Source organism: Heliangelus exortis, chromosome 1 (genome assembly GCF_036169615.1).
Source record: "Heliangelus exortis chromosome 1, bHelExo1.hap1, whole genome shotgun sequence".
NCBI classification, from domain to species: Eukaryota; Metazoa; Chordata; class Aves; order Apodiformes; family Trochilidae; genus Heliangelus; species Heliangelus exortis.
In genome coordinates, this window is record NC_092422.1 from 194,208,313 (window position 1) to 194,234,811 (window position 26,499).

Consider the following 26,499-nt stretch of genomic DNA (forward strand, 5'->3'; position numbering starts at 1 on the left):
TGTCATTCTGTGACATCCTCATAAAGTCTCTATGCAACAGGTCAGGTTTTGTGGATGTTGTGGTTTAACCCCCACACAGCCACTTTCTCACCTCCTACTCCCCAATCCCCCACAGTAGGGTAGGGGAAAAATAATCAAAAAAGTGAGAAAACTTGTGGATTTAGATAATGACAGTTTAATAGGCAAAAAAACCCACATCCTGTGATATGAAATATCCCTTTGGTCTTTTGGGATCAGCTGTTCCCAGCTGTGTTCCCTCCCAACTTCTCATTCACCCCCAGCTCTAGGGGGGGGGGGTGAGGAGCAGAAAAGGTCTTGACTCTGTGTAAGCACTTTTCAGCAATAAAGGAAACATCAGTGAGTTATCAACACTGGTTCCAGCACAGATCCAAAACCCAGCCCTGTAGCAGCTACTGTGGAGAAAATTAACTCCCAACCCAGCTCAGTGGGTGGGCTGTGGAGCCTCTCACTGCCACACCTTTGTAATTCACAGGAAGCAAAGATTGTAGCATTATAAATGCAAATCACAGCAGAAAGGCTTGATTTGCTTCATTTTAAAGCTGGTATCAAAAATGAAAGACCAATCTCCAGAGGCACCTGCATCTCTCCATTAGCAAGTGACTGAAAGGATTTGAGGGCTATGAGCACCAGTCGAACCCCAGAATTATGGAGCAGTTTGGGCTGGAATGGACTTATAATATCATTTAATTCCAACCCTCTGCCATGGGCAGGGACACCTCCCACCAGCCCAGGTTGCTCCAAGCCCCATCCAGCCTGGCCTTGAACACTTCCAAGGAGGGGGAAGCCACAACACCCTTGGGCAACATGTGCCAGTGTCTCACCACTTCACAGCAAATAATTTCTTCTTAATATCTAATCTAAATATACCATTTTTTTGGGTTAAAAACCATTCCCCCTCTTCCTATTGCTACCTTCCCTTGTAAACAGTTCCTGTCCAGCTTCCTTGCAGGCTTCCTTCAGGAACTGGAAGGCTGCTCTCAGCTCTCCCTGAAACCTTCTCCAAGGAGATGGCTGTTGTTAATACCTAAAGTTAGGGATGGTTACCCTTTGCCTGGGGTCTGGTGCAGCCCTCCTGGGGGGACGTTGTTTCTTTACTGCATAAAAGGAAAAGGTAAAACCTTCAGGCTGCAGAGGATGCTGAGCAACCACATCACCAACTCCTCCTGTGCCAGGCTTCACCCCCTGTTGTCTCTGCCAAAACTCAGCCACTGCTGACTTGCAACAATCCTGTTTCATTGCCAGTTGGTCACATCTGGCCACTGAACCTTGTCCTGGACTGGCTGCAAAGAGAGGGCAGGAGTAAAGTCCTGCCCCTTGGGGTGACTCCATCACCTCCATCTCACTCAGAAGTTGCCTTCACCAGACCACAAGGGAAGAGGACACCAGGGGTGAGGGGCAGTGGCTCTGCAACACAGCAGGTGCCTGGAAGACTGGAATCCTCTGTGCCCCTGTGCTGTGCCATTGGCTCAAGAAGAGCTGGGACATCCCTCAGGAGGCATTGCTGGAGGCAGAGTGACCTTCACTGCCCTTGGCTCTGCAGAGGATGTTGGTTAATTCACTGCCCTTGGCTCCTGTTGGTTAATTCACTGCCTTTGGCTCCTGTTGGTTAAGCAGCACAACACCTGGAATCTCTGCTTGGATGCTTTGTGGCAAAGGCCTGCAGACTTGGTTTCTGTTTCTCCTGGATGAAGACCAAAGCTCAAAATCTGGCAGCAGGACAAGTCTTGTGGAGCATCCAAGGGAAGAGCTGTTCTGATGAGGAAGCTGAAGAATGTGTTTATCTCAGCTCAGAGATCTCCAGGCAGGTGTTTGATGGATGTGCCACAGAGCAATGCCCTGGCTGGGCTTACTGAGGAGGGGATGAGGGTAATGCAGGCTGTAAGTTGACATGAGATCCAGCAGTACCAGACCTGCATCCAGCTGTGCTTCCACCTATCTCCAAGGGAGAGCTGCTTCTCCCTGGAGAACAACAGGTCCAAAAGGTTCTCTAGGTTCTCCAGGAGCACCGGGGTTTCCAGGAGCTCAAGGACCTCCAGGTTTTAGAGGAGAACAAGGACCAAAGGTCCTATGTCTATCCAGAAGGCCCAGAAGGTGAGCAAGGAGATCCAGGGGCCAGGGGAGACAGAGGAAGAAAAGGTTCAAGTGGATTTCTGGGAAGACCTGGCTCTAAAGGGTCCAAGGGTTCTCAAGGTGCTCAAGGTATTTCAGAGAAGTTGCCAATATTTTTTTGCTGTGCTGGAATAGGATTGGTTAATTGTGTGAAGAGAAGCACGTTTCAGGATTTGGAAGAAGTCAGCACTATGCAGGTGCTGGGGCAATGATTGACACTCTGTGTGGCACACGTGGCACGTTTGGATAGACAGACAACACCTTGACATTTACCACTGACATCTGGTTGGGCCAATCCCAGTCTGACTGAGGAACTCTGCTCAACCTTGCACGTGCCAGGTTCCAAAACAAGGGAGGTCACCAAGGCTCCTGGTCAAAGAGACAAAGCCATTGATGGAGAGTGCCCCATGGCCTCATGGATCTGGTCACCACAGCCAAGATCTCAGCTCCTGGGACCTACCTGGAACACAGAAACAACCTAGGGCTGAGACCATTTAAGCAACATGCCCATAACCCCAGCAGAAAGTTATTTCAGGGCAAATTCATGGTCAGAGGGAGGCTGCTGGTCTAGTGGTTGGCATGTGCATCCATACTTTGAGAACATGAAGCTCCAGTTTCCCCCTCTGCTACTGGGTGCCTCCTGAGAAGTTGAGTTTCATGATGGCTGTTGGACCACAGTAGGTTCTCCAAGCCTGAAAAATCCCCTTTGGACAAATCCCACTGTGATTACAGGGAAGAGCAAAGTATCTCAGAAAGGTCCAAGCAGCTAGCTTGAAGGGGGAGCTCTTGGGGCTTTGCTCAATCTGTGTTCACAGCCCTAACCTTCCTTCAGAGATGGCTATCCCAGAGATTTGCCTTTACAATGCACCAGGATACTCTGATTTCCAAGGATGGTCAGGGATATAACACATAACTCTACATTCCTCTCCTCCTTGCTACTCAGTGGTCAAGCACCTCCATCCCCTTGGCCACAGGTTGTGCTGTTCCCTGCCCACTTTCCCCATCTCCCAACCATATACAACTTTTTTTGGCCCCTCCTCTGCAATAAACACTTTATCTCACCCAATGGTGAAGCACCCACCTTGCAAGCTCTGACTTAAGTCTTTCTTTGCCTCAGTTTTCCATGTGCAAAACAGGTCTTGGTATTTTCCTCCCTCTTCAGAGCAGTGTGAGGATAAATGCATTAAAAGCTTGGCTGTCATTCAGGTCCTAGAGTACTGTTTGACATAAAAGTGACTTCAACAGATGGTTTAAAGCCAATTAAAGGAAAATCTTTGCCCTGAACATAGAGGTAGAAAAGATATGACAGGTCACCCAGCCTTCATCCCTGCCAGTGTAGGGTTGTTCTGTTCCTGGCCTTCAGCCTTGTCAAAGAGATTGTGCTGAGAGCAACTCCAAGTGCTTCCACCAGAAGGAAATTCAGCATTTAAGCCAAACTCTTGCTTTCTTCATTTCACAGAATCACAGAATAGTTTGGGTTGGTAGGGACCTTTAAAGGTCACACAGTCCAACCCCCATGATTTCACCCCTTTATTCCCATTATCCCCTTGGGATATCCATCACAAATCTTGTTTCCAAGCCAGGCACAGGGTAGTTACAGCAGCAATGAGATAATGTTAAAGGGATGATTGTGTTAATACCTTTGTTTGGCCTCTGAGCATCTCCTGGGGAAATTAAATGCTCCCAGGTGCCTGAGCTGCTGCAGAACAGATTCCCTGCTGGGGGTCCCCTCCTTCACACCTCTCCACCCAGCCAGGGCACCTGTGTAGGGTTTCCATCAGTCCTTGGATGAGGCCAGCCTGAGAGATCACTTTGGTTGGAAAAGACCTTCAAGATCATTGAGTCCAACCATTAACATAACACTGCCTCTCTAGGTTAAGCTGGAAGGTGGAAAAAGTGGCATAAACACATGCAAAGGGGAAAAGTTTGCTGAAATACTCACTGGCCAGAAGCCCACAGTGGAAAAGAGGCACTAACTTCTCAAAGTTAAGCCATCATCTCAGCATTCCTTGGGTGTAAATCGCTCTGAAACTCATTTCCCATCTCATCTCACATTTACTTCCACCATACAGACACAAACCCATTTGTATTTCATGGCTGCATAAGTGGCATTTTATTCAAAGCTTTATAAGGTGTTTTTTGGTTCTGGTGTCCCTGGGGTTGGGTCTGGCTCTGGCAGCTGGGATGATGCTCTTCCAGCACCATGAACTGCCAAGGACTATGTTGTGTTGCTTTTTTTCTTTTTTTTTTTTTTTTTCTTTTTTTTTTTTTTTTTCCAGAAGATCCTTTGCTTTCACTGTAATGATGTGTATCTCAGGCCAATAGATGAAAACAAATAGGATATTTCAATAGCTTTTCAGTTTTGCAAAATTAATAAGCTTCTCAGCATGGTTCTGGGAAGGCATTAGCTCAAGACACACAAGAATATGTGCACTGGCAAAACTTTTGCCTTGGAAAGAAATCTTTCAGCCCCATCTGCACATATTTTTCTGCCATTGCTACTTTGGGGGAGGCAAATAATTGCAATCTACAGATGTCAAATGGGGTTTGGGAGCCATGGGAGGCTCAGGACCAGAGGTGGGGTCAGGATTTGGGCCTGATGTACCATGTCTTGCTCCATGGCGTAGCCTGGATTCCCCTGTGTACTGCTCAGTGGTGTTGAAGGGGTGAATGTTCTCCAAGGATTTTTTGGTGCAAGGAGCCTAATTCTGTTCCTGCCTCTCCCTTTTAGACACGTTCCTATTTTATAAACATCAATCAGTCATGGGGTTGTTTTATTTTAATCAAAATCTTTTCACGGCAGGCTGGACCTCTTTATGCAACCTTAGAAATGCCAATGCATTTATTACCAGAAAGCATTATTTTAGTCATTCTCCTTCAGCAGAGCTTTTGAGAGACATCTGTGGCAGTCTTCAATCACTAAAACAGAAATAATTTTCAAAAACAATTTGACTTGTCACTGTTTTCTTTGAACACACTGATGACTCGATCCATTTCCCTCCATCCTACCCAACCATTCTCTCACATCTTTTAAGCATTTCCACCAGCTCTGGTGAGAACTGCAGATCCATCTCCTGGAAATGACAGCATCTGGGGCTGGGTGAGGCCAAAGACCTCTTTGGGTTGGCTTTTCTAACACTGCCAATGCAAGAGATGCATTTTGGGAAGCTCAGTTCAGATATTCTTCCCCCCATTGCACATTTACTTCTGAAATAACATTCTGCAGCTGAGCTGAAATTTCAATTCAGCCCTGAAATTTCTCTTGCCCTCACTGAAAGCTGCCCTTTTGCAAGCCCAAGCTGATTTTGTCCCTTGTCTCTGGCCACACAAGCCAAGTAGAAAGATCTCCCATGGCTGTTGGCTCTTGGTACGAAGGGATTTTCAGTCTGTCAGTAGATCTGATGCTCACTGCTGGGATTTAAGGTTTCCTCATTGAAGCCAGGCTCTGTATTTTTGCTGGGTAATCCTGCAGTTGGTCAGAGAGCTGGAGCATCTCTCCTATAAAGGCAGGCTGAGAGAGTTGGGGTTTTTCAGCCTGGAGAAGAAAAGGCTCCTGAGAGACCTTAGAGAACCTTTCAGTACCTGAAGGGGCTCCAGGAAAGCTGGGAAGGGACTGTTTACAAGAACACGGAGTGATAGAATGATGGGGAACCATTTCAAAGTGGAAGAGGGGAGATTTAGGTCAGTTATTTGGATGCATTCTGTTCTGTGAAGGTGGTGAGACACTGGAACAGGCTGCCCAGAGGAGCTGTGGCTGCCTCATCCCTGGAGGTGTTCAAGGCCAGGATGGACGGGGCTTGGAGCAACCTGGGCTGGTGGGAGGTGTCCCTGCCCATGCAGGGGGTTGGAACTGGATTATATCAAAGTTCCCTTTCAACCCAAACCATTTTATCATTCTATGATATGGGAAATGAGCAAACAAATACTCTCTTGGTCCTCTATCAGCATCTCCAGCCAGCCAAACTTTAGCTTTGGTTTTCATTCCTTCACCTGGGGAGCCAACCCTCAGTCACAGAAATTAAAGGAGGTTGGAGAGGAAGAAGGGGACTGTAGGAGAGGGTGAGCATCCTGACTGCTGCTCCCTCCAGCCAAGCTGCCTCCTTGCCTGCACCTCGCTTGGAAGCAAAGCTCCAGCTCCCTGGCAGATCTCTCAGCACCATCAGACCTTGCTGCTTGTAAAGGCAGAAGCTTTCTGTCCTCTAGCCCCAGATTTCCCCCTCTATCTCCTTTCTTCCTTGTCTCCATGCCCCTGTTTTGTATGCTCCCACCCTCACCCATAAGAGTCCAGTGCTGCACAAGCATCTCCAGCTTGGAAGCCAACCCTGATCCACAAGTGGATAATGAGACCTCATCTGCTCTGCTGCAGCATCCCCAGCAAGTGGGAGCTCCCATGGGACTGCTGAGGGATGGCACTGCCCACCTGGGTCAGCAATACCTCTTCCACCTGTATTTCTGAGCTCCTTTAGCCCTCTGTTCAGCACTGCCCTGCTGCATCCTTCCTTTCCCCATCCATGCCCCACTTCCCTTTTTTGACCTCCTGCCCTGCTTTCTCCAAGTGCCAGTCAATCCCTCCCCACCTTTCTTTATCCTGGGAAGGAAGGAAGGAAAAGTTTATTTCAGTTTAGCTTCCTGGACAGTACTGAACCCAGTAGTGAGGGGAAAAAAAAAAGCACATCCAAAATTGGCATTGTTCAACCTGGAGAAAAGGAGGGTGGGGAAAGTCCTTCTCACTCTTTACAACCACCTGAAAAGAGGTTGGAGCAAGGTGGGGATCAGACTCTTCTCCCAAGTTACAAGTGACAGAACAAGAGGAAAATTCCTGAAGTTGCTCCATGGGAAGTTTACATTGGATATTAGGAAAAAATTCTTTACTGAAAGGGTTATCAGGGACTGGGACAGGTGAAGTCCCCATCCCTGGAAGGATTTAAAAGCTGGGTTGATGTGGTGCTTAGGGACGTGATGTAGTGGTGGGCTTGACAGTGCTGGGCTAATGGTTGGATTTGTTGATCTTAAAGGTCTTTTCCAACCAAAATGCTTCTAAGAGTCTAAAAATGAAGTCCCAAGATCCCTAACTAACCACACAGCACTTGCTTGGTGCCACACATGCCCACGCTGTGAGGTCTGTAGGATCCCAAGCTGCATCTCCTTCTGTTTCTGGAATATAAAGATCAGGAGAAAGAGAAGATATTTTCTTCTCTTTTGCTCCCCCTTGACACAGGGAAGCTCAGAGAGAAGTTTTGCCTCACCCTCAAGCCAGCCAGCATCCCTGATGAGCAGGAAGGTGATGGGTTTGCAGCCCTTATTTTCAGAATGCTCTGGAGCAGGACCTACATTTTCCAATGTATTTCCCTTCCTTGAGCACCCTGGTAGTGCTGAGAACATTAGGAGTTGGCTGATGTTTCCAGGTGACTAATTAGTACATTTTTTGAGGTCTGGCCATCCTCTGTCCCTTCTCAGCAGTGCCAGTTGTCAAAGGAGGTGAAGGAAGGGCCATTTTGCTTCGTTTACAGGAGACATCTCCTTGGCCCACCAGTGCTTCACCTTTAGGGATGGAGACCACAGAACTACAGAAAGTTAGAAGTTGAAAGGGACCTGGAAAGATCATCAAGGCCAATCCCCCTGCCAGAGAAGGGTCACCTACAGGAGGTCACACAGGAACACATCCAGGTGGAGTTTGAATGTCTCCAGAGGAGAAGATTCCACAACCTCCCTGGGCAGCCTTGGCCAGGGCTCTGCCATCCTCACAGTGAAAAAGGTTTTCCTTATATTTATCTGGAGCCTCCTGTGCTCAATTTTGTACCTGTTGCCTCTTGTCCTATCGTGGGGCATAATTGAGAAAAATCTGGCACCATCCTCCTGGCTTTCTCCCTTTGTGTATTTATAAACATTAATGAGGTTGCCCCTCATTCTCCTCCAAGCTGAAGATCCCCTCAGCTCCCTCAGCTTTTCCTCGTAACACAGATGTTCTGCTCCCTTGGAGCATCATCTTGGAGGCTCTGCTCTGGACTTTTTCAAAGAGTTCCCTCTCCTTCTTGAACTGAGATGGGCTGGATGTATGCTGGAGAGAGCAGCTGCCACCCACAGCCACCATCACAACCCCCACAGACCCATCCAGTGCAACCATGGGGTGATATTTGAGTCTCAGCCATTGCTTTACCCCTCTGCCCCACACAGCACCCTCTGCTTTTTTTTTTTTTTTTTTTTTTTTGCTTTTTTTTTTGCATCCCCACCAACCCTGCTCCTTGCAGAGAGGTTTTTTTTATTTTGTTTTATTTTCCAGCCTAACCTTTGTCTCGTTGAGCCAGTGAGTCATCTCCCTCATTAGCTGAACTTTGAATATCTCTTTATCCGCTGGATCCCTTTCAAGCTCCGTTCCCTGGCAGCGGAAGCTCCTGCTCTCCTTCCCTCTGCTCTGGATTGCAGAGGAACTGCCTGCACTGCTCTTGCAGAGGCATCTGTCTCCCCAGCTAATAAAATCAGAAAGGAGCAGGGATGGCTGAAAGCCCAGGAGCTCCTTCCCCAGGGGTTGATTGTTTGGAGGCACCTCCGACCCTTTAGGAAGACCCCCAGGTTTTTTTTGGCTGGTGCTGAGCCCCCTTTTCTTCCACCCACTGCCTCTGTTGTTGCTGCAGTTTCTGTTTGCAAAGTGACAAGGACGTTCTGCAGCCTCTCTCACAGCTGATTGTGCTCAGAGCCTGCTGCCAGCAGAGCCCAACGGGAGCTGCCTCAAGGACTGCTCTCCTTGTGGCCTTCTCCAGAAGGTCCAAACCACAGAACCACAGGATGCTGAGGGCTTGGAAGGGACTTCTGAGGCTCCTCTTGTCCAACCCTCCTCCTAGAGCAGGGTTCTCAAGAGATGGTTTGAGAGGAATACACCCAGGTGGGTCTTGAATGTCTCCAGGGATGGAGACTCCACAAAATTCTTTAGTTTTTTCTCTTCTTTCTCCCCTTGCACAGACCTGCCTGGAATTTAATCTCTTGTGGATGAATGGATAATCCCAGGGGAGGAGCAGGAGAGGGTTACAGGTCAGGTGTGAAAAGGTGCAGGTGGTTTACAGGGTTTTAAAAGAAGTCAGAGCAATTTAAGTGACTGAAAGCCACTGCTTCTGATGTGCTCCCTGCTGCTTCAGCATGGCTGGAGACTCATGGAGCCTCTTGCCTCATAAAATAAGAGCAGAGGGTGCTCAGTCAGAGGGAGAAACCCCTTTTCCACTGCTCCCTTGAACATGAACAAGTGATGGCTTTATCTCCTGGACAAGACGAGCAACCTCCTCTGTACCGCTGTCTCATTTGGATATTTTTTTCTGCTCTCAGAACTGATCACCTCCCCAAACTGCCAGGCACGTGATAGGGAGCATCTCCTTTGACATCTCAGCTCTCCTTCCATGCAAGCTGGTAATTTGTGTCTCTCTGAGCTGGGAAGCTGGAGAGCTCTTCCCCACGAGGAGCTGATGATTCACATCCCCAGAAGAGGGAATCAATAAAGCATGACTAAGGCAGCCCTACATCAGGCTGCTGATTAGAGGCTGCCTCCACATCTCTGTCCAGAGTGGCAATTTACTGATTGTCTTTACAATTTTTTTTTGGCTTGCAGGGTCTTTGCCAGGCTTCCAGCAGCCCTTTTTATTTATTCATTTCTCTGTTTATTTTTGACTCCGTGTTTTTTTTTTTTCTCAGGGTTTGTGCTTTCTGGGGATGAGGAGTTGTGCCCATCTACACATTTCTCGCCTGTCTAGGGAGAAGGGCAATTCCCACTTCCCTAAACCATCCCAAACAGAGAGATGGGTGTTATTAATCACTGTTATGGGGCCACTTGGGGATTGTTTGCCCACGAAAATGCTTCGGGGCAGGGGACTGCTGGAGAGATTTGATTTATGAATGCACCATCAAATGTGCCGAGCACACAGGGAAGATAAGTGTGTGCTGGATGTGAAACTAATTATATGCTATCTACAGCCAGCCCTTCACAGGAAGGAAAATTAATTCTTGGTGACAAGGCAGAGGATACTTTGCACCTTTTGAAGGCCAATTCCCAGGAGAATGCACACACACCCTACAAGTACACATGTAGGGTACCTACACACACACCCTACAACCTGAACCTTGTGTGATTTAATGCTATTCCTCAGCACTTCTCCAGTTTATCACATGCTGAAGCTATCTAGGAGCAACATGTGGATCCAGGGATGTGCCTTGGATCCAGGGATGTGCTTTTTCACCAAACCATCCTGCTCTTATTGCCTCCAGGAGCATTTCCCTGGTGGCTGTGCTGTCCGGGCAAGATCTGGGAAGAGTTTTTCTTCTCAAGGTTATTTTGTGCTGGATCAGTTCCACAGCTCAGATGATTGCACAGCCCCACAAGGCAGAGGATTTGGGGGGCATGGAGCTGTTAAACAGAGAAAGGCAGACCTAGCAACAGGTAATGGGAGTGACCAGATGGCTACCAGAATGGGGCCACCAGCTTGTGACCAGATGGCTACCAGAATGGGGCCACCAGCTTGTGACCAGATGGCTACCAGAATGGGACCACCAATTAGTGACCAGATGGCTACCAGAATGGGGCCACCAGCTAGCACAGCAGGCAAGGCAGCAAGGAAAAATTTTTTTGGTGAGGAGAGATGAATTGGAAGACCCTTCCTAAGGGTAAGTCCCTGGAGGGGCAGGGACAGAGACAGCACCTGCCACCTGATGGCATTTTGTGGGCATCCAAGCTCCAGAAATGACATGAGGAGTGGAGACCCTGCCTTGGAGCAGCCCTCAAAGTCTGGAGAGGTGATGACAGGGAAGAGGAAAGTGTCCCCACTTCCCTGCACCCATGCTGGGAGGATGCAGCACAGAATTCCTGGCACAGAGGTCACAATTCTCACAGCAGTTCCCAAGGCTCAGCCTGACCTCCCTAACCACAGGGAACTAAAATACCTCTCTAATCTCTCCAAGCCTGTTATCCTTGCAGTACCACTGATGCTTAGTGGGAGAAAGCATTCCCAGGATGGACAAGTGCAGGAGGACCAGGACTGACTTGAGCTTTGACACTGAATTTGATCTCTGCTTCATCCCATCCCCGTGCCCCATCTACCTGAAAGAGATGCTTCAGCATCCCAAAAGGGCAGATTTCTCCCTGCAGCCCTTCAGATGTGCTTAAAACACAGCAGCTCATCCTCTTTTTTATTACTACCATTGGTTTTATTACCTCCAACAATGGTGTGTGGGGCTGCCTCCAGGGGGCAAGCCAGGATGCCTAAATTAGCTATAGGGAACCTCTATAGGGGACTTTAGCCAGGAGCAGGAAGGTATCCCTGGCAGAGACCAAATCTCCCTGCTCTCCTCATCCCACTGGAGCCTCCTGACTCTATCAGGTGTCCTGGGTGGAAGAATCTCCCTACCTGTGCATCTCCCACTGGCTAAATAGCAAGTAGAGGAGGTACGAAGAGTCCTGAAGCACGTTGGTGATGGACACCAGAAGTTTCAGTGGTCTCCTCCTTGCTCCTTTCTGCCCTTCTCCCAGTTTCGTGGAGGCTTTTCCAACAGAAAGGAAAATAAAACCCAGATCCCAGCCAGGAGCTGCAGATGTGGGAGCACCTGGAGAAAGCAGATTTGTTTTCCTGAGTGGGGACACACTGTGGGTTAGACCCTGTGATCCTGGCTCCTGGTCTTGCTGGGGGTGGTGATCATAGAATCATAGAATTGGCTGGGTTGGAAGGGACCTCAGAGATCATCAAGTCCAACCCTTGATCCACTCCCACTGCAGTTCCCAGCCCATGGCACTGAGTGCCACATCCAGGCTCTTTTGAAATATCTCCAGGGATGGAGAATCCACCCCTTCCCTGGGCAGCCCATTCCAATGGCTGATCACCCTCTCCATAAAGAAATTCTTTCTCATGTCCGACCTAAACCTCCCCTGGCACAACTTGAGACCTCTTGTGCCCTCTTGTCTTGCTGAGAGTTGCCTGGGAAAAGAGCCCAACCCCCCCCTGGCTCCAACCTCCTTTCAGGGAGTTGGAGAGAGTGATGAGGTCTCCCCTGAGCCTCCTCTTCTCCAGCCTCAACACCCCCAGCTCCCTCAGCCTCTCCTCATAGGATCTGTGCTGGGTCCCTTCACCAGCCCAGTTGCCTCCTTTGGACCTGCTCCAGCACCTCAATCTCCTTCCTGAGCTGAGGGGCCCAGAACTGGACACAGGACTCGAGGTGTGGCCTCACCAGCACTGAAGGTGAGGGTCCCACTGGTGACAATGATGCCACAGGTGGGGGATCTTTGCTGGAGATGGTGATGCTGTGGGTGAGAATCCCACTGGGGACACTGGTGCCCCAGGCAAGGGTCCCACTGGGGATGGTGATGCTGCAGGTGAGGGTGCCACTGGGAGTGGCTGTGTTGTGGGTGGGGGTGTCACTGGAGATGGTGATGCCACAGATGAGGGTCCTGCCAGGGATGGTGATGCTGCAGGTGGGGGAGGGTCCTACTGGGAGCAGTGATGCCATGGGAGAGGACTTTCAATGGGGATGGTGATGCTGCAGGCAATGGTCCCACTAGGAATGGTGATGCCATAGGGGAGGGTCCTGCTGGAGAGCTGGAAATCCTGCTTGCTGCTCAGATGCAGGTCCTTGTCTGAGCCTGCCTGCAAGGCTCCTGCTCCTGGTCAGTTCCCAAAAGCCAGTCAGATGTCAGGGTTATTTACTGAGGCTGGCAGGAAGGAAAGGCCATAAATTCCCCAGATATAATGGTTGAGTCAGAGGAGGCAGCCAGGGCCAATTCCAGCATAGCCTGGAAGAGCATCTTAAAGGGAGGGGATAGGGGCAGCTGGGGCTTGTGCTTCCACCCCTAATCCAGGAGATCTCTTGGAGGCCAGGAAGGATGAAGAGGAATCAGACAACAGGTCCTGTGGGTTCCTGGTAGTCCCAGAGCTGCTTTCCCCAAGCAGGACACCCTGTGTTTGCTTCCAGGGCTGGGAGGCAGCAGTTTTCTTTGGGCTCCTGCCCTGCTCAAGGATCATGGTTTGTTTGAAAGGCCTTGCAGACAGCTTGTCCTTCCACCCCAGGGATCATGGCTTCTCTGGCAGGAAAGCAAAAGGTTCAGCTTTCAGGACTGAAGACCATCTATTATCTCCTGAAGGGGTTTTGCAGCCCTTGGCTTTTTCTAAAGAAAATAATTTCACATTTTTAAAATTAGCCCTGACGTGCTGGAAATGCAAAAATCAACACATTTCTTCAAGAAAAAACAAAACAAAAAAAAACCTCACAAAAAACCCAACAGCACAAAAAAAATTAAAAAAAAAAAAATCCAAAACACCATAAGGAGACATTTGGATCCATTCACATGCATGTCTTTTTCCTCTGTTTGTTTGGTTGTTTGGGAGCAAATTCTCCTGCAGGCTTCAAGCACCCACAAACCAAACTGGATAAATTGTGCCTCTCTGGAAGGCTTTACCCCACCTGGGCTCCTGCCTTTTGCAGCATGTGGCCACCAAGTTTGAGCCACCCAGACCTCATCCCTAATAAATTTGCTCCTTGTCCTCTCACCATTTGCTGCATTTGCTCTTTTTGCTCTCTTGAGGTTTTTTTCATGCTCCAGCAGACATCTCAAGGCTACTCTAGACCCCCTAGGGAAGGACTTCCAGCAGGTGATGATGGAGATGCTTCCAACTCTTCTGCCCAAATCCTCGGGGCTTTGCAAGAGCTCTGGGAGTTGCATTGCTTGAGGACTGGATCCCACCAGACCTCTTGGATTTCACTGCTGTAGTTGTCTCCCCTCCTCGAGCCTCCTTTTCTGGGGTGATGCTTATATCTCAGGCACCAGCATCATGGTGCTGCAGCTCCAAGGACAAGTGGTGATTTCCCAGCCCTGGCATCTCTTAGAGCCTGACAGAGACAGGAGAGAGGAGAGGGTGCTGAGACCTGCCACAGAAACCACAGGGGGAAACAACCCATCTCCTGCCACCTCCTGCTCTTCCTCCTCTCCCTCTGCCCTCAATCCCCAGCAGGTCCTGAGAAGTCTTAACAGATAAAAGTGTCCCCTTTCCATCCTGCCTCCTGGATCCGCCCATCCCTGGCTTGATTTCCTTGCAACATCGAGCTTGACCTGCAAGAAGAGACACAAAGTCATGAAATCAGCCTCAGCTTTTGTTCTTCCAGCTTGCTGAGACAAGGCATGAATGCTCCCAGGTCTCTGCCCTCCACTGCTCCCTCTCTCCTGACATCCAAGAGAGCTCAGCTCAGTGCTCCAGGGACCCAAGCTCTTCGTGGCTGTTGGTGAAAACCTCATGGATGGAAAGGTCTTGAGCAACAGCCTTGAATCACCCAAGCAGAGTGAAGAGAAGGTGGTAAAGAGAAGGTGGTAAAGAAAGGTGGTAAAGAGAAGGTGGTCAAGGAGCATTTTAGGGATGGAAAACGTGGGCCTGGAAGGCTTTTGGTAGAACCAGTGAGCACATGCTAGAGGGTCAAGGAGCACTGGAGGTGACATGGAAGCAGGACACGTGTTTGAAGGCACAATGCTGCTTCTCTCTGCTGAGCTGCTCATCACCAGCCTTTCAAATGTTTTTTGTTGGAAAGGAGGGAGGTGGTAAACCTGGGGAAGGCAGCTGGGTGCAGTGGGACACACACACACACACAGCTGCCTGGTGTGGTCCAGAAATGTATCATTAAATCCCAATTAAATACCAAACCAGCTAAATGCAAGGAGGGCTGGAGCTGCAGAAAGACCTGTGAAAGACACCCATAAGTATATTCAGAGGTTAAAAAGAGAGACTGAGTGGGCTAAGTGGTGAGTAATGAAGATGTCACTCAATGAGATGAGATCTTTCAGGGTATTGAACGCTGCTTTATATTAGATGGAAATTTTCAGGTGCTTGGAGCAGGAGTGGATCTAAACAACACAAAACTCTTTATTATTTACCCAACTGCTTCAAATTCACTATCATAAGTGTATCTGATTTTAATCTGGAAGGTATAATCCTTCCAGATCATTAGCAAAGATGTTAATGAAACTTGGTCTTGAGCCCTGACTCTTGTTCTGCCCTGAAAAATGTGCCTTGCTCAATGTAGCACAGTCTTGTTCAGGATTACTTACTGCACTCCAATATGTTTTCAGTTTTTACAAACCACATTTCAGACCAATGCATTTTTTTCTACTTTTTTATTTCCTAAGACAAAGAAGTCAAAATAAAACCACATGTTCATAAAGGCTGTGCCGACTCCATCCTCTGGCTGTGCCATTCCTCTTTGCACCAAAAAAAGAGATGGAAAAGAAGAAAACCTGGCAGTTTTCTGTGCCCATCATCCCTCAAGTCTGACTCTTTTATCAGGGTGATTTTATTCAGCATTTGAGTCCTGTTAAGTTTCTCCCCATTGACACTACTGTGTGGACAGAACTAAGCTCTAAATATTTCATCATGATTTTTTTCTTCAGGATTCATTTGATTATTTTTACAGTCTGGTGATTGCCAGAATTATATTCTCTTCTTTTTTGTCTTAAATCACCACTGCACTTCCTTTCTTCTACTTCTCAGGATCATATTGTCCAAAGATTTAAAAATGTATCCACCCAAGGATCCATATGTTAATTAACTAATCCCCTTATTAGCAGCTAAGAATGAACACCAGGAGATGTCTGCAACCTACACAGACTGATTTCTTAAATATAAAATTTCTCAAGAACTCTTTTTTTCCCCTCTATATCATTCTCCTTTTCTTTTTCCCAGCACTCAGACAGCAAGATTCTAAGGAGTTCTCTGAGTATTGTCCCTTTAGGGTTTCCAATAGTGTCATCTTCCTCCTCACTCACCTCTCTGCTACATTTTTGGGTGCATTTTACTGCCTGGCTTGCTGTCCCCTTCCCAGCAATAATTAAACTCCAAAGGCTCCACCATTCTCCAGCCATGGAGAATGCACAGAGGGCTGTGCCAGATGGAAATGTCACTGTGCCCCAGCTAATTTTTACTGTCCCCAGCTGGAAAGGACAGTGTCAATAGGGAGTGTTCTGACCCCAAATCCACTGTGTCTGCTCCAAGGATGCTGCTTTCTGCTCTATGGGCTGGAGCAGCTGATGGGTGGGAGAAGCAGCTGGAGGGAGAGTATGTCCAGTGGCACAGCTGGATCCAGGAGCACACATCTGTCCATGGTTCCCCATCCTCCAGGAGCCTCTTGAGACTCAGCCCTGGCTGGCTGCTATGTTGGACAATCTCCCAGCCTTCAGCCCTGCTTAGAGCCTTGCTTGGGATTTTCCAATCTTCTCCTTCACTACTGGCTTTTCCAGCCCCTTCAAGCATAGATTTAAAGCCCCCAAAACACTATTTTGCTTTCTGGCCCTACGGCCAGAAAATATCCAAGGTTCCCCATCCATTCCCAAGCTGTAAGCAGCATGTTTAGGAAAGTTTTCCAAAGCACAACCCGTCACACGAGTACATGCAGCAGATTCTTGCACCGGGATGAGACACCGAGTTGGAGAGGAGCAGAGAGGGGGTGGAAAATTGGCTGGAAAAATCCAAAAGCTCAGTGCAGTCCTGAAATAGCAAGCCAGCACGGCCCAGTAGTTTTAGGGAGGTTGGGGTTGGTCCTTCAGACTTACAGCAGGAGCTGCCCAGCACTGATGCTGCAGCGGATGGTGCCCATTAGCCACAGGCTCCTTTTCAAAGCATCACACCACCCTCTGGCTCCAAGGAACTGGAGAAACAACCTCACTCCAGACAGCTGTAACCAACTGTGACAGCTTTGATTTTGCCTCTGCTTGCCAGGCTGCCTCCAGGCTCCACTACACCAACTGCAGGAATCAGCCCTCGCTGACAGCTTCATCACCTTGGGCTGCCGGCAGAGACTCTGGCAAGGGTTGGTCCCAAAATAGCAGGAAGGCTCCTGGTTTTGGGCCAGATGTGTCCTGTGCTGGCCTTGTTGTGGAGGACACACTTTGTGATGGTGTTTCTGCCCTCCCTGCCTGGATGCTCACCTGTGGAAAGAGGATGCTCACCTGTGGAAAGGGGATGCTCACCTGTGGAAAGGGGACAAGGAGCGTTTCAAGTGCGGGAACATTTTGGGGGGGGCCCCATCTCATGCCTGAAGCACCACCCCCATTACATGGAAAGCCTCAAAAATGGAAACGGAAAAAACATCCCACTTCAACCACTGTCGTGATTAAAGAAAGAACCCACAGGAATTTCATATCAGGTGGCAGCCCAGCTGTGGGGAATAATCCCTACAGCACACGGACTCGATGCTCATCGGCTCGCTCGTGATGTCAGCCTGAGTGCCTTCTGTTTTTTAGCTTCCAGATCTTGCTTCTTCCCCAGCACCAAGCTGTGAATGGACCTTGAAGCTCATCTAGTTCTAACCCCCTTGCATTGGGCAGGGACACCTCCCACCTGACCAGGCTGCTTAAGTCCCATCCAACCTGGCCTTGAAAACTTCCAGGGATGGGGCAGCCACAGATTCCTTGGGCAACCTGTTCCAGTCACTCTCCCTGGAAAGAATTTTTTCCTAATATTTAACCTAAATCTATTCTCTTTCTGTTTAAAACTGTTGTCCCTTGCCTTGCCACCACTGACCTTGGTAAAAAGTCTTTCTCCATCTACCTTACAAGCCCTCTTTAAGTGCTGTAAGGATGCTCTAAGATCTCCTTGGAGCCTTCTCTTCTCCAGGCTGACCAAACCCAACTCTCCCAGCCTGTCTCTCCTCTGATCATCTTTGTGGCCTTCCTCTGGACATACTACAACAGCTCCATGTCCTTCCTGTACTGGGATCCCCAAAACTGGACACAGCATCCCAGGTAGGATGTGATGAGAGTGGTGATTCCTCTGAAAGCAACTTGTGAAAGGATCCTGGTGCACGATGTGCACGAGCTAATGCAAAGCCCTTGAAGGTCTTACTATTTTATCTGCTTATTATGTAGCTGGAGGACACTAAGTAGTGAGGGAAGGTCATAGACTTAAGGGCCAGCAGGGATGAGCCTGGAGGTTTCCTCACTGCTGGGGTAAACCACCAGAAATCACCCAAGGCAGGATTTCCACAGCCTTTTTCTCCAGAACCAAGAAATCCTTTCCCATGGAAATACCCCAGACAAGCCCCAAACACCTCATCCCTTCTCCTTACAAGCTCAGCCATGGTTGGGATGTTCTATTATCTTTCAAATCACAGGGATTTGCCTTTCCTCCCCCAAGTCCATGACAATCTTGGGCTTTAGAGGGCATTTTACCTACATTTACCCCATTCCAGGGAGCTCTGTTTGTAGTGGTTTACACAGAGGAAAACTGATGCAGAGAAACAAGATAAATGCATTTTTTCAGTGTTAAGAGCTCTAAAGATTTGGGGCTCCTCTGAATCTTCTCTCCAGCCAGCCTGCCAGGGCTGAAATCTCTGGGATGCAGAAAACCAAAATATTTAAGCAGAAATTTCCCCAAAGAAGAGGTAAATCCTCATTCTACCTCCAAAGACTCTCCACCGTTGCCCTGGGCAAGCCACTGAGTTTATCTGTGAGTCAGAAATAATGACACCTCTTCAGTCAGCAGCATGAGGGTGCAGAAAGGAGAATATTGCTTAGCAGCACTCAAACCCTACCACGCTCCTACCAGCCGTGGATTTCTGAACCCTTTGCGCGCTTTCTCAACACGTTCACGGTTGCTGCTTACTTGGTAAAATTATTTAGGTAATTTAGGTACTAAATAATTTAATTATTTAGGTAAAATTATTTCCTAGAGATGCATCTCCAAGAGATGCAGGTGTGCCAGCAATAACCTGCTGCCTGCAGAGGGTGGATTGTTGAAGGAGGTTCAGAACAAACAGTTTTGACCTGTAGAATCCTAAGGGCCCGATGTACCCCACCTGCAATCTCCAGGCTGTAACCACACTGCTTCTTGTACTGGATTTGGAGGGTAAAATTTTCATCCCCTCTCACGATGCTGAAACGAGGCCTACAGATGGCACTGAGCCGAAATAGGATTGATGATTTTGCAAGCACAAACCAAAGGTGGGTGGAAAATGTGTCTTGGAAACCGGCTTGGTTCCACTTTTGATGCCATCTGAAGTCTTACTGGGATGTGAAAACGTAGCTGGCATTTTGCAGCTGTAAAGATGATCTTCCCAGCCACATACAGCACTTTCAGCTGCCCAGATGCTACTTATCTTGGTGTTCTCCTGGAACAAAACCTGGCTTTATTTTTTTTTTCACTTCCAAAATAAACTTCCTTTTCTGCACTCCCACAGAGAATCACCACCGGGAAGAAAAGCTGTGCAGAGTTTTCTATCCAGCAGATTCCCTCCCTGTTCCCTCTGCCCTGAGAACCTGAAAGCAGAGCAGGACTACTGTTTACAGAAAACTAATGAGCATTTAAAGATGTCTTGTTCCTAAATAGATCCATTTCTAATTGAAAGAAGCTGAGCAAGTCACATCGAAGGAGATCATTAAAATGTAAACGCCGTCGCTTTTAATTGCTCGCTAAAAATTGTCATTATTTATTTTAAAAGTTGAGGTGCATAAGAATATGTGTTTAATTGCAAAAAGAAGGAGGAGGTGAATTCTAAATGCACTTTGGATGCTGCAGGCTGAGCTCTGGCTGGTTGTTTCCATGAGAAAAAGCAGTGGGCTTTCTCAACCTGCAAGTCCTTCGATGCAAACACACGGTTTGATTTTTTGTTTCCTCTTTTAATGCATTTATTTGTTTGTTTGCCCTTTCTTCTTCAGAATCCTATTTCTCACCTTCTGCAATTCTCACTCTCGGAGGAGTCTGGAAATCAGTCCAACCCTTCCAGATCAGTTATTATGGGATGTTTTTCTGTTCACGCTGGTAAATGGCTCGGCTGTGTGTAATTAGTTAAGGATGTGAAGTGCCAACTAAATGCTAAGTGATGTTACATAAGTGTAATGTATGGCAGACACACTCTGCCACCAAAAAAAAAAAAGCATCCTACTATTTTGCACCTAACTAGCACCTTTTACCCCAGGTTGGCAGAGCTCCTCACTTTCACTGCTGGAGGTTGTCAGCACCCTGGCAAATTGGGTTATTGTTTTAATTTAAACAAAATTATTGTTTAAAGTTGCATTTACAGCTGAGAAAACTGAGGCACAGAGCACTTTTAAGTCCCTTGTCCCCATTTTCTGGTGAGTCAGCAGCTGAGCATCACAGCAAAGCCTGAATCCCATCACCAGCTCCAGGTAAGGGTGATGCTCCCTGCCAGGAGCTGGGGCTCCATAATTCCTGGTTGCACAGTTCCTGCTGTGCTCACTGTGAGAAAAACCCTGGGGTGACAGCCTGAGGATAAGCTGGGAGTATTCCAGAGGGGGTGGATGTTTTGGATGGGCTCTGCAGATGTTGCTGCCTACCAGTGAGTGGGAAAAGGTTTGCTGGGTCAGTGGTCTGGCCAAGAGGGGAAGTGGTAGGTAAGCTGGAATGAACAGCTTGTGTCCTCAGAAAAGCTGCCAGACTGGACATGAGGAAAAATGAAGGATGGGCAGCACGTGTCTTCCCTCTCCATGGTCAACTGCTTGTTAAAAAGATCAGTTTCCTCTGATGGTGGCAGGCTTTGGGGTTTTGTAGGGCTTGCTATACTGAGGAAGAATCATAGAATCATAGAATTGGCTGGGTTGGAAGGGACCTCAGAGATCATCAAGTCCAACCCTTGATCCACTCCCGCTGCAGTTCCCAGCCCATGGCACTGAGTGCCACATCCAGGCTCTTTTGAAATTTCTCCAGGGATGGAGAATCCACCACTTCCCTGGGCAGCCCATTCCAATGTCTGATCACCCTCTCAGTAAAGAAATTCTTTCTAATGTCCAACCTAAACCTCCCCTGGCACAGCTTGAGACCTCTTGTGCCCTCTTGTCTTGCTGAGAGTTGCCTGGGAAAAGAGACCAACCCCCCCCTGGCTCCAACCTCCTTTCAGGGAGTTGGAGAGAGTGATGAGGTCTCCCCTGAGCCTCCTCTTCTCCAGCCTCAACACCCCCAGCTCCCTCAGCCTCTCCTCATAGGATCTGTGCTGGATCCCTTCACCAGCCCAGTTGCCTCCTTTGGACCTGCTCCAGCACCTCAATCTCCTTCCTAAGAAGAGCAGCTTCATCTCTTTCTGATGGGCTCACAGAATTTTCCAGCTCATGCCCATCCCACAGGCACACACTGGACCAAGGTATTCTTTGACTCAAAGACTTTCTGCCTGTGAAACCCAAGCAGCACAGGTCAGGAGGTGGTTGAGCCTAAGGTCACCAGCTGGGAAGTGGGAAATGCCACATCCATCCAGATTGTCCTTGGAGGGTTTGGGGCAGGGTGTGCATCATCCCTCCTGCCTGGGCACCCCTTCTCTATCCCCCTTTTGCAGCATTGTTATGATCCCCATCTCCCTCTCTCTGGTGAACAGAGTCCTTGTGGCTTCTCCCTCTCCAATGTGTTTGCTCCAGGCCTTGAACTGCTTTTGTAACTGTGCCCTCACTGGATTTTCAACATCCTCTGGAAAAATTGATTTCACACTGTATTTGTACGTTTTAAAAAAAAATAATTCCAAACACCAAAAACAAGCCATGCCCTGACTGGTGTTACGTAGCATCTGTGATAATTGGGCTCTCAGAAAGCCAAGCACTTTCTCTGTTTTAATGAGATTCAGACTTTAATTACCGTGTCCCTTTCCCAGGCATGCAGTGGAAGCAGGGAAAAGAATGACCACAATCAGGTCTTGGGCATGTTGCAAGAGACAGCCTTGATGGATCAGGTTTTGGTTCCTTAATGAGGGGCCATTCTTGCCATGCACAGTTGGAAAGCCACTTTCTCTTGCCTTGTGGCCTACATTTCCATCCCTTAGGATTTTGGCCACAAGCCACTGCTGCATCCTTACAGAAGAAGGCACTTCTGCACTCATGGAAAACCAGCAGAGATGAACCTGCAGGACAGGTGAGGGAGAAAAAGACATCTCAGGAGCTGGTGCACACTCCTAGGTGCCACTTTCTCTTGCCTTGTGGTCTACACTTCCATCCCTTAGGATTTTGGCCACAAGCCACTGCTGCATCCTCACAAAAGGCACTTCTCCAGTGATGGAAAACCAGCAGAGATGAACCTTCAGGACAAGAGAGAGAGAAAAGGACATCTCAGGAGCTGGTGCACACTCTTAGGAAGGTCTTCATGATGATAACACAGGGTGGTCCTTGGATGGGGTCCAGGATCCCTGCAGGACCAGCTTCCTGCAAGCTCTTTGCATGGTTTCTCCTGCACTGCACAGATCCCAGGCAAATCTTGCCCGTCAGGCTTGGATGATTCATTTGGTGGCTTTCTCACTTCCCCGCCTCCATCCTGGAGGATGCAGTGTTTTGAGGACTCTTATCTGCACTGAGGTTGGATGAATGCAGTGGTTTTGTGTCTGCAGAGCCACGGCTTCAAGGGAGGGATGGGGTCATCAAGAGAAAAAAAAAAATCTGGGAGAACTCAAGATGCTGCATGGTCATCTGAGAGGACCTTTAAATTGCAACGTTCAGCCCCTGTGACAATGCTCAGATCCACGAGAAACTGAGAAATAAAAGAATTAAAAAAGGGGGTTTGGAAGACACTACAAATTCTTCACAAGCTCTCGGTGTTCCTGCACCCACTTATTTCATAAAACGACAGGAAATCCACGTGTTCTTCATAGCCCCATGGCTTAATTTGTGTTATTCCATCACCCTTTAGATGCTCAGACATCTATGTCGTGCCTTGCCTTTCCCCTTTGGTATTCAGGACCCAAGTTAGAATTACCAGGTAAATATTTCCAAGATTGCTCTTCTTTCCATTTCCTGACCTCTTTTTCCAAGTTCCCAGCTATCTTCCCAGTTTTCCATCACTCAGAAAAGGTCACTTCTGCTTCTTTTTTTTTTTTTTTTTTTTCTTTTCTCAGCAGGCTGGAGTACACGCTGTCCTTGCTGAATACACGCAGGCATTTTCTTGGAATTACCTTCTTTTTTCATCTCTGGCTGGTTTTCTGTTGAGTCGTGTGCTCTAGATGCCCACACAGATGTGACTGCTTCTTGCTGGCAGCAGGGGAAGCCAAGGTCTAAGCAAGCAGGAGCAGTGGGTGGCTTGAATCACTCTTGACATGAGACACCCCAGCAGTCACCATGGGCAGGTTTGGCACCTCCATGGAGGTGGCCACGGTCTCCATCAGTTTCTGATGTCACCCAGACACCATCTCTGTTGGCTGGATGTCAGGAACTCAGCTGGCTCAGGAAGAGGGAACTGGGTTTGGCAGGGAAGGAGCTGGGGGCCCAAGGTCCCTTGGGGTGGGAGAACTCAGTGGGGTCAGTGCTGTGAGGGCAAAACCTTGCATGTGGTCCAGAGCACTCCTGGGAATGTGATTTTCATGGGTTCTTCAGCCTTGCCCAGGGGATGTTGGGCAGAGAGGGTTTGCATCTTCCAGCCTTCATCCTTTGGAGGTAGATTTGTCTCTCTGGTACTTCTCAGGCATTTTTACAAACTTTTCACTGTTCTGTAACAGTGATCTCCCAGCTCAGCATTTTGCTGTTGCTCTTCCCCCCACCTTCTCATCCAAACCTTGGCTTTATCCATGCTTCCTTCTTCGCTTCTTTTGTCCTTTTGCATTTCCAAAATGAGTTATTTTTATCCTTCAAGCAGCATATTCCCAGGGGGAGCCATGTTTGCTGCTGCTGCTGCCCTACTGGATCATTTTTAGGGCTCCAGAGTGGGCATTGGTGGTAAGTGTTCTTCAGACATCCAGGGCAAGCAGGGAGATGGGAACTGCAAGCAAATCTGCAGCTTTAGGGCAGATGTAGGGATGTATTTGAGGGTTCTGGGACACCCTCAAATTTCTAGTTTTGCATGGAGCTGGATTCCTCATCTCTGACAAAGATGACTGGATCCATGGCAAAGCACAAAAGGTCTTGGGTAAGAAAAGAGTGATCTGGAAGGCTCCCATGGGCTCAGAGCCTCACCTTGCAGAAGGGCACAGAAGCCCCACTGAGACAAATCCCAGGAACCATGGGTCTGCATAAAGGCTTTTACCCTGGGGCTTATGCAAAGCAAACTCTGCAGTGACCAAAGAACTTGAATTTCCTTGGATTTAAATTGTCCACCCTTAAATCTGGAGAAACACAAACACATTGGGTAAGGCAGGATGACCTGTGTGGGTCAGAAGAAAAATCCCTTACTAGGTATCTAGACTGGAGAAGGGCAAATTGCCTTTTGGGATGTCCACCCTGTTACACCCAGCACCAGGAGAAACTGGGATCTGCTTGGCTTGTAGCAAGGCAGAAAACTTCAGGGTCTGATTTGGATGTTGTTTTGTTTCCCAGTCTACACCACCAAGGGGAAATGCAATCTGGGTGAAGTTAGGATGCTTTCTTTGGGAAAGATGGACCTTGTGTTTTCCCAGTACAAGTTGGGTTGATGGACCTAGGCTGGGATTTCCAGGTATTCATGTTGAAGGATATGCTGACTTGATTCATTCTTCTGTCTGTCTTCTCCTCTGGCTTTGGGTAGGGTATTGTCCTCCTCTGGCACCTCTGGAGTGGGATCCCTTAATCTCAGCTACGTGGGGAGACCCCAGAGCTTTGCAGCCAACCCATGGATGTGGGAGCAGGTTGGGAAAGCAGCACAGACACCACTCAGGCAGCCCCAAAACCTCTAAGCCAAGCCTGCACAGCTGCCTGCCTGTAAGCATGAGCCTATCCCAGCCCTTCAGCAGTCACAGAACTGTTGTCTCCCTCCTTTTTCCAGGAAGTGGATTGCAAAACCATGTAACCACAGAGACCAGCAGCGTCTGAATGGGCTCAGGCACTGGTCCATACCCATCTGTGGCTCCTGGGAAATTCCTTCCTACTGGGTGGAAAAAGATGAGCTTGGTGAGAAACAGACTCCTGCTGGGCATGTGGCCCTCCTCTCTCCACAGAAAATGGAAACACTGCCCTACAATGGACTGAAAACTCCCAGATCTATAATATAAAAAAACAGCCTGTCCCATTTGTCACCCCCCCCCCCCCAGCCTCACTAAATGTTATGTTTAGGGGCAAACCTTAAAGTTGGACTCTAGACAGTACAGAGGAGGCTGTTTGGGTGGATTTGCTGCTGGGGTAACCTCTGGACAAATACAAAAAAAAAAAGCAAAAAAAGCAACGTGAGGCCCACCAAAAGACCTGCACCACAAGAAGATGCTTATTCCTTCACATATTCTTTTTTCTATTTCTATTTGTTTCTCTTCACAGCAGCAGTGGTTCCCACTTACTATCCATCCAAAGAGGGTCTTAAGGGGAGCATCTAGTCATGGTGTGGAGGGTGATCTTGATAAAAAAGTATAACATGGAATGGTTTGGGGTTGGAAGGGACCTTAGAAATCAAGTTCCAACCCCTCTGCCACAGGCAGGGACACCTCCCACTAGACCAGCTTGCTCCAAGCCCCATCCAACATGGCCTTGAACAGTTTCCCAGACCCTGCCCTTCCCAGAACTGCTGCCAGTATTTCCACTTATTTACTACAAAACTGGGAACAGACACAACAGGAAGCAATTCTGAAGAAGAAAGCAGCCATCCTGAGATTTCAGGGACTGGGCACAACCCTTCTGCAGGGAGCCCTGGGGTGGATTAATTTTGTTGGCACAGCAAGTGAAAAGGATGCTGTCCTGTTCCAGAGCTCAGGCATCACTCCTCCTTATGGACCACTCTGCAAAGATTGTGGAATGCAAGTGGTGGAAAGGATCAGTTCCAGGTTATCCATGTTCCTTCTTTCCTGGCTTCTTGGCTGTGGAGATCTCAAGCATGATGTCCATACAGGGTACAGCACAGTGGGCAAAACCCACTGAGATGGTCTGAGGAAAAGAGAAGGGAGTTGGCATCATCTGCACATGGCCTGTGGCTGGACACTCAACAGGAAGCAGAGGAGCCCAGCAACCTCACTGGAAAAGTCATCTTTTGAACACATTAAAGCATGAGACTGTCTCCAGGATGAGAAACTGGAGTGTGTGAGAAATGTTGGCTTGTTTAGTAAAGAGGCAGAGGGAGAATGTGCTTCCCTGGTGTGCTCAGAGAGCTGAAAAGCCAGGGTAGCAGAGGTGGGGCAGCAGATCCCAGGGGCAGCACTGATGGTTTAATAGTTTTTATGTGCTGCAAAAAGACATTTGTTTGCAAATTATTAGTGAGCACAGGTAATATTAGTAAGCATAATTATTAGTGAGTCAGAGAAAGTGTTGTTCCAGCTACTGTAAAACCAAGCTGGCACTGAAGGGTCTACTGGTCATTTGAAAGAGCTTCAGCCCAAGATTCCTCTCCTAATTGCATCACTCTTGGGCACTCACTCTAAATTAAGCAGACAGGAGTACAAGAGAGCTAATGCACTGCTCAGAAAGGCAAACTATTAACCAAAGCTTCTCTCAGATGTTTAACTTCAAGAAGGCACAATTGAAATCTCATCAATTACGATCAGCGGACATGA

At 48.3% G+C, this 26,499-nt stretch overlaps 1 long non-coding RNA gene across 1 annotated transcript; it reads left to right on the forward strand.

Moving 5' to 3' along the window:
* The first annotated feature begins 13,752 nt into the window (after window positions 1-13,752).
* On the forward strand, window positions 13,753-15,306 carry LOC139799302 (uncharacterized). The gene is made up of 2 exons (XR_011727228.1): window positions 13,753-14,441; window positions 14,483-15,306. It is a non-coding gene; the product is annotated as an uncharacterized lncRNA (long non-coding RNA).
* Window positions 15,307-26,499: the final 11,193 nt, after the last annotated feature.